The sequence below is a fragment of the Cucurbita pepo genome, unplaced genomic scaffold (assembly GCF_002806865.2).
Source record: "Cucurbita pepo subsp. pepo cultivar mu-cu-16 unplaced genomic scaffold, ASM280686v2 Cp4.1_scaffold000189, whole genome shotgun sequence".
Classification (NCBI taxonomy): Eukaryota; Viridiplantae; Streptophyta; class Magnoliopsida; order Cucurbitales; family Cucurbitaceae; genus Cucurbita; species Cucurbita pepo.
Window position 1 is genome coordinate 107,073 of NW_019646456.1, and position 9,260 is coordinate 116,332.

General features: G+C 36.5%; 1 pseudogene; it reads right to left on the reverse strand.

Moving 5' to 3' along the window:
- Positions 1-3,409: 3,409 nt before the first annotated feature.
- On the reverse strand, positions 3,410-4,417 carry LOC111784338 (annotated as a pseudogene).
- Between the last annotated feature and the right edge of the window lie 4,843 nt (positions 4,418-9,260).

Here is a 9,260-nt window from a genome sequence, read left to right on the forward strand (position 1 = left end):
ACCTTGCCTTAACCTGAAAAATGTAGTAGCACATGGCTTGAGTATTTAAAGAAATACTCAGTAAGTGACCCCACTATTGTGGTTAAATGCAACAATCACATGCAATGAGATGATAGAACCTATTTTTCAGTTCGTTTTCCCTACGGTTCTGTCCTAACGGGTAATTTTGGACGTGTACCATATACTCTACATACAGCCCATACGTGCGAGTATGGGCTCACTAGCTAGTTTGCACACCGCTGGGCCACCTTTCTTATCCGGTGGGCATACTCTGGGAGCCCCTTAGGCTGGACACCCACTAGAACTGGTAACCGTCATGGCAGCGCTATGTAAAGCATAACGATCTTTAATGACTCGAAATTTTCTAGTTAATTTAAGGTTGCTACTGTATACATAGCATAAACATTGAATGCGGAAGACTTCATTAAAATTCCATAAAACATAACCTTTATCTTAAAACACACCCATGGACTAACATGTTTCGAAAACATCTTTAAAACGACACAACAAAAGATAAAATAAAACTAATAAGAGTTTAAGTTAAAAACATTCTATTCTACCCTAAGTCTAAGAAAATAAATACCACTATCCTATGCATCTGCCATGGTCTCGAGTTGCGATGCCGTCGTTAGCCGTACATAAATGCCTTGCCTTAACCTAAAAAATGTAATAGCACAGGGCTTGAGTATTTAGAGAAATACTCAGTAAGTGACTCCACTATTGGGGTTAAATGCAACAATCACATGCAATGAGATGATGAGACCTATCTTTCATTCCATTTTCCCTACCGTGCTGTCCTAACGGGTAATTTTGGACGTGTAACCTAACCGTATTCTTCCATCAATGTCTCTTATCCATATCACTCCGGTATGTAACCTAACATTAACGTTTCATGAATGTATTTTATTCCTATCGTTACATTTCGTTTTGTGCATCATTCTTGTATCATATCTCAAACATATCCTTGAACACATCGTACCGTAATTATTATCATACAATTCACATATTATAACGTATACATAACATATAGGAAGCATATCGATCCACAGACAATTCACACATATCAATATATATGACACGTGCAGAACCACAGGCCACGTGTCAACATCAAATATAACCATGCCGATAGTAAGGTCACTTACCTGGCTAGCTTAAGTCGTTGTCACGAATATATCTTTAATGAAAGTTTGATTCCGTCCTTTGAAAACTGAGTCAACCTATATGAGCCCATGACATTAGTTTCAGGTTTGAACTCTACAACATTATTTCTCTAATTTACATTGGTCCATTGTTAAAAGTCTTGAAATGTTATATATCTATAATTATATTTTTAAGGGTTACTTTGTATAAGAGAGTAGATACACCTATTTCAAGTTATCCTGGGTTTTACTACTCTATATTTATCCTTTGCCTTTTAATTGTGTTCTCATCTATTTCAAATTCAAATTTCTAGTGGATCTCTATTTCCAAATCTTTCCTTATCTTAGTCTTTCCTATTCAGAAGTTTTCTTGGTCATTCTATCTTTAACCTATTCATTGATAAAAAATTAATATAATATTAATAATCTGAAGTGATTTACTAGAATCCTATAAATGATGGACATTTAGTTTCTAACTCAAAGGTAGACCATTGTAATAATTGAATGAAGATCTTACTCTAATTGGTTGTGATTTCTAAGAAGAATAGGATAAAAGAAAATAAAGATTTAATATATACATCAGATCTATCTTCAAGTAAATCTCTCCCCAAGCAAATCTGACCATTATTGTTTTTTTTTTTTAATATAAATATTTTTATTAGTTCTTTATTTATTTTATTATTATTATTATTATTATTATTATTATTATTATTATTATTATTAGTTTATTTTATTTTTCCGGATTGTTACATAGAGTTTAACATAGCAAACATGGCATAGAAACTTACAACTGCAACAAATGACCACATTTTGTTGATAGCTTGTTAAGCCATTTCACCTAAAATGCTAAACAAAAACATAATTGAAGTACAAAATTTTGTATCGATAAGTCACTATGAGTTAAATATGAGAGCACATAAGAAACCAAGTTTTAAGTATATTGCTCAAAGATAAATAAACAACAACAACAACTCGTGTTCGATCTACACAAAGCTGATCCTGCATAATTATTTAAAGTACCCCAAAGTATACCAAGTAATAAGAAAGAAAGCATGTACCTTTACATTCCCAATTCTTCACTTCCTTTCTCATGCAACTAGTTGAAACCTTGACCAGAATTTCTTTTTCTTTCTCGACCCTTTCAGCGGATAGGATGGTACTGCGTAATTCTCGTTTGGGAGGCAGCTTTCTCAGAATGAAGAGGACTAGAGAAGAAGGTAAAATCTCAACCAACTGTAGACATGGAAGCACAAGTAAGAACTCGTACCTTTGAAAGAAAATGACATTCCACATTTTTTCGAGCAAAAAGAAGTAGACAATACTAAGGAAAAACATATTCCATTCGAAGAATAACTCACATCATCCATCTGGGGGAAGATTATAATTTTAAAGGCCCGATCAGCATAAACATGACAATGAGACTGAACTAAATTCATCATCATCATAGAACACCAATACGCAAACTGAATGAATTCATCATCATAGAACACTAATACTCAGTTGCAGGAAACTCATCATATTGATTAGAATACCCCAATTGACTAAAAGATTCCAGTAAAACAAACAACCACAAGCGAAATATCATAGGTAAAACTGAATTTACAAGGTAGTATATAAAATTTAGAACAAGATGATCCAAAACATCGAGGTCTATAGCTTGATCAAAAGCATTAAGATCAAAAGCATTAAAGCATATCTACCACGCAATAAAATTAAACCAAGATTAAAATGAATTGAGTATCAACGTAAAGCAATTGAAAGACAAAACATGCTGTTCATTTCACCGTATTAAATAATGCACAAGTAATAGCTACAAGGATAAGCCTATATGTAACTTTATTACGCTATTCTCAATTCTTGAGGACGGCGTCAGGCTTTCATTGGTGATTGGTTAAGGACCCAAACGAAAATGAATTTGAAGTACCTTGTTATTGTAAATTGTCATAAGTTATGATTTGATTTGATTTGGTTATTTGGATTAGATTTAGTCATATCGGAATTTGATATCGGGATCTGGGAATGTTTTGTGTGTCACATTGTATTTCTGTATTTCTTGAGTGACATATTGGTGAGAGTCTATATAGTGTGATAGTGAGGTATTCACTTGGAAGGCTTGGTTTTAGGAGTGATTGGTTGCTACCCGTGGATGTAGGAACTTCTTCTCTCCGAACCATGCAAATATTTTAGTGTCTCTTTGTGTAATTCCGTTCATTGGTGTTGTGAGTACATTTGTTCCGCTTTTGGCACACAACAAGTGGTATCAGAGATAATTAAGATCCGCCAGAAATGCTGCCATTGAAGATCTCAATGGTATCGCCGTGGGCCACACCATGCCAACGGAAGGAGCGGTCTTCGTCCATAATGTCGCGGTCATAAATGAAAAAGAAACCCTCTGGTGGCAGATGAAAATGCAATCTCTGCTGTAGCTTTTGCAGCTCTTTCTTCAATTTTCTCACGTTATCTGTTGGGCTCACTTCCATTGGTATCTTTGAGTTCCCAAATTTCGGTTGCACCATTACTTTCAACTTGTTCTTCGACGACCCACTTGTTGCCACCATCACAGCCGCCGTCGTCGTCGACAGCTGCGGCGGCGGCGTTGTCATCCCGGCGCAGTGGTCAAAACTGTAGGCAACGACCGCAAACAAACCTCAACCTCAGAATTCTCCGACATCTCACTGTCACGCAAGGAACGTTGATCCTGTAAGTCGGCAAGGGAGGCGTTGGGTTGGAGCATGATCCCGTTGATGGGGCCCACAAAGTTGATTTCGTGGATCCTCTGTTTGAGGCGCTCGATTGAATGGTTCGGGTCGATTTGGGGTTGCGATTGGGATTGGAAATTGTTTTGGTATTCGGAAGCTACGAGGAGTTGAATGCGAGAGTGCTGGAGGATTTCGTAGAATTCGACGTCGCGGTCGTCTTAGAGGACGTGGCCATTGAAGATTAGGGTTTGTTTGGGGATTGGGATATGGTGGAGTTGTCTATATGGGCAATGATAGTACTTGCAAGATGATTAGAATCGGCTCAGTACAAATCAAGATGTTTGACGGGGTTATACAAAAACTCAATGATGTGAGGTATGTCCTTGACTTGAAGAAAAATTTGAACCTTGGCGCTTTAGATGCGAGTGGTTATCGTATAATTTTGGAAGGAGGGAATTTGAAAGTAGCTCGTGGAGCTTTGGTGGCAATTAAAGGAACTAGAAGAGGTAGCATATACTATCTCAACGGAACCACAATAATTGAGCATGCTGCTGTGGGAAGTTCGAAAGAACAAGACATATCGAAATTATGACACATGAGACTTGGGCATGCTGGTGAGAAGGCGCTTCAGACATTGGTGAACCGAGGAGTCCTTAAGGGTGTCACAACTGTTCACTTGGTGAATCGTTTGCCTGTTTCTGGAAATGGTGGGAAAACTCCGCTTGAGACTCAAAGCTGGATTCTAGAGCAAAAAAAGCCAAGTTTATGGGCTTTAGTAAAGGCGTGAAGGGAGCAAAAATAGCCAAGTTTATGGGCTAAACAAAGGCATGAAGGGCTATAGGTTATGGAGAAGGTGGTGTTTTCTCCTGATATGGTTGCTCATATTGTGCTCCTACTGAAAAACATATTGATCAGGTAGATAATAACTTTGATGTCTTAGAACAGGAAGAGCAAAGCCTTGTAAATGAAAGAGTGGAGGAACTTAAGTCCATCGCCAGGAATAGACCACGAAGGAAAATTCGAAAACCTGCAAGATTTGATGATACGATAGCATATGCTTTCCCTTTGATTGATGGAGTTCCCAACGACTACAAAGATGCTACCCAGAGCCCGGATAGATTGCACTGGCAAGAGGGTATGAATCAGGAGATTGCATCATTGGAGATAAATCAAACCTGGGATTTGGTACAACTTTCAAAAGAAGCTATTTGGATGCATGGTTTGATCAATGACTTGGGTATTTTGCAGGAACATATAGATGTGTTTTGTGATAGCCAGAGTGATATTTGTTTGTCAAAAAATCAAGTCCATCATGCTCGTACTAAACATATTGATGTCCGTTTTCACTTTATTCGAGAAATTATTAGTGAAGGGGACATTCGTTTATTAAAATTGGAACTGCTGATAACCCTGCTAATATGTTGACAAAGGTGATCGCTCGTGAAAAGGTCTGGCATTGTTTGGATTTCATCAACGTTGGAAGAAAGGAGTAGTGTGTTGACGTGGTAGCAACCAACTCAGTTATCAACTTGGAGATCTTATGACAAGGTGGAGATTGTTGTAAATTGTCATAAGTTTTGATTTGATTTGGTTATTTGGATCCGATTTGATTTGGTTATTTGGATTAGATTTGATTTGGTTATTTGGATCAAATTTGATTTGGTTATTTAGATTAGATCTGATTTAGTTATTTGAATTAGATTTAGTCATACCAGATTTAGTCATCTCGGAATTTGATATCGGGATTTGGGAATGTTTTGTGTGTCATATTGTATTCTTGAGTGACATATTGGTGAGAGTCTATATAGTGTGTCAGTGAGGTATTCACTTGGAAGGCTTGGTTTTATTAGTGATTGGTTGCTACCCGTGGATGTAGGGGAACTTCTTCTCTCCGAACCATGTAAATATCTTGGTGTCTCTTTGTGTAATTCCGTTCATTGGTGTTGTGAGTACATTTGTTCCGTTTTCGGCGCACAACAAGGACTACAATCAATGAACAAAATTACACAAAGAGACACCAAAATATTTACGTGGTTCAGAGAGAAGAAGTTCTCCTACAACCACGGGTAGCAACCAATCACTAATAAACAAAGTGTTAGAAGTGAATACCTCACTATCACACTACAAAGACTCTCACCAATATGTCACTTAACAAATACAATGTGACACACAAAACTCTCCCAAATCTCAATATATAACTAAATCTGGTATGACTAAATCTAATTCAAATAACCAAATCAAATCTAATCCAAATAACCAAATCAAATCTAATCCAAATAACCAATCAAATCTAATCCAAATAACCAAATCAAATCAAAATCTTATGACAATTTACAACAATCTCCACTTTGTCATAAGATCTCCAAGTTAATAAATGAGCTGGTTGCTACCACATCAACGCACTACTCCTTTCTTTCAACGTTGATGAAATCCAAACAATGCCAGAACTCTTCACGAGCGATCACCTTTGTCAACATATCAGCAGTTCCAATTTCTAATAAACGAATGTCCCCTTCACTAATAATTTTTCGAATAAAGTGAAAACGGACATCAATATGTTTAGTACGAGCATGATGGACTTGATTTTTTGACAAACAAATAGCACTCTGGCTATCATAAAACACATCTATATGTTCCAGCAAAATACCCAAGTCATTGATCAAACCATGCATCCAAATAGCTTCTTTAAAAGCTTCCGTTACTGCCATATACTCTGCTTCGGTGGTAGACAGTGCAACAGTAGACTGCAATGTTGAATGCCAACAAACAGGTCCATCAGCCATAGTAAATAAATAACTCGTAGTAGATCGTCGCTTATCCAAATCACCAGCATAATCAAAATCCACATAACCAACTACAAGATTGTCAAGATTAAACATTTCTTGTTTTTGAAACTTAATACCAACATCAATCGTACCAAGAATTTACCTAAGAATCCATTTGACAGCCAACATTAGTAGTACCAAGAATGTACCTAAGAATCCATTTGACAGCCTGCCAATGCTCTTTACCAGGATTATGCATATAACGACTCACCATGCTTACTGCGTGTGAAAGATCAGATCGAGTACAGACTATAGCATACATCAAAGCACCAATAACATTTGTATAAAGAATATTCTCCATATACCTTTTGTCATCGTCAGAACTTGGACACATGAAGCACTAAGCTTGAAATGAGGAGCAAGTGGAGTTCCAATGGGTTTGATTGAATTATTCAAACTAAATCTTGTCAATACCTTGCGTAGATATTGAGACTGAGTCAACCAGACTGTACCTTTTTTTCGATCTCGCTCTATCTAAATTCCAAGTATTTTCTTTCATTGCCAAAGTCTTTCATTTCAAATGTTTTAGAAAGCTGATCTTTGAGCTTATCAATCTCCACTTGTCTCTTTGAAGCAATTAACATATCATCAACATAGATAAAGGATCCATCATCAAGACACCGATAATACACACAATGATCAAATTGACTATGAGTATACATATGCTCTACCATGAAATGATCAAACTTTTTATACCATTGGCGAGGAGATTGCTTCAGCCCATACAAAGATTTCTTCAATCTGCATACCAAATGTTGTTGTCCAACTACTCGAAAACCAATTGGTTGCGCCATATATATTTCTTCTTCCAAATCCCCATGCAAAAAGGCGGTTTTTACATCGAGTTGTACAAGCTCAAGATCAAATTGAGCAACCAAAGCCAACAAAATTCGAATGGAAGAATGTTTTACCACAGGTGAGAAAATTTCATTGTAATCAATATCTTCTTGCATAGCCTTTAGCCACAAGTTGAGCCTTATAACGTATACCAGAAGAATCTTCTTGTTTTGCAAAAACCCATTTATAACCAATTTTCTTCTTACCGTTTGGAAGTTGTACCAAATCCCAAGTTTGATTTATCTACAATGATGCTATCTCCTAATTCATAGCCTTTTGTTAGTGCCATCTATCCGGGCTCTGGATAGCATCTTTGTAGTTATTGGGAACTCCATCAATCAAAGGGAAAGCATATGTTATCATATCATCAAACCTTGCACGTTTTGAATTTCTCTTCGTGGTCTATTCCTGACGATGGACTCAGGTTCCTCAATGTTGTAAATTGTCATAAGTTTTGATTTGATTTGGTTATTTAGATTNGTTTTGATTTGATTTGGTTATTTGGATCCGATTTGATTTGGTTATTTGGATTAGATTTGATTTGGTTATTTGGATCAAATTTGATTTGGTTATTTAGATTAGATCTGATTTAGTTATTTGAATTAGATTTAGTCATACCAGATTTAGGCATCTCGGAATTTGATATCGGGATTTGGGAATATTTTGTGTGTCATATTGTATTTCTTGAGTGACATATTGGTGAGAGTCTATATAGTGTGACAGTGAGGTATTCACTTGGAAGGCTTGGTTTTATTAGTGATTGGTTGCTACCCGTGGATGTAGGGAAACTTTTTCTCTCCGAACCATGTAAATATCTTGGTGTCTCTTTATGTAATTCCGTTCATTGGTGTTGGGAGTACATTTGTTCCATTTTCGGCGCACAACAAGGACTACAATCAATGAACAAAATTACACAAAGAGACACCAAAATATTTACGTGGTTCAGAGAGAAGAAGTTCTCCTACAACCACGGGTAGCAACCAATCACTAATAAACAAAGTGTTAGAAGTGAATACCTCACTATCACACTACAAAGACTCTCACCAATATGTCACTTAACAAATACAATGTGACACACAAAACTCTCCCAAATCTCAATATATAACTAAATCTGGTATGACTAAATCTAATTCAAATAACCAAATCAAATCTAATCCAAATAACCAAATCAAATCTAATCCAAATAACCAATCAAATCTAATCCAAATAACCAAATCAAATCAAAATCTTATGACAATTTACAACAATCTCCACTTTGTCATAAGATCTCCAAGTTAATAAATGAGCTGGTTGCTACCACATCAACGCACTACTCCTTTCTTTCAACGTTGATGAAATCCAAACAATGCCAGAACTCTTCACGAGCGATCACCTTTGTCAACATATCAGCAGTTCCAATTTCTAATAAACGAATGTCCCCTTCACTAATAATTTTTCGAATAAAGTGAAAACGGACATCAATATGTTTAGTACGAGCATGATGGACTTGATTTTTTGACAAACAAATAGCACTCTGGCTATCATAAAACACATCTATATGTTCCAGCAAAATACCCAAGTCATTGATCAAACCATGCATCCAAATAGCTTCTTTAAAAGCTTCCGTTACTGCCATATACTCTGCTTCGGTGGTAGACAGTGCAACAGTAGACTGCAATGTTGAATGCCAACAAACAGGTCCATCAGCCATAGTAAATAAATAACTCGTAGTAGATCGTCGCTTATCCAAATCACCAGCATAATCAAAATCCACATAACCA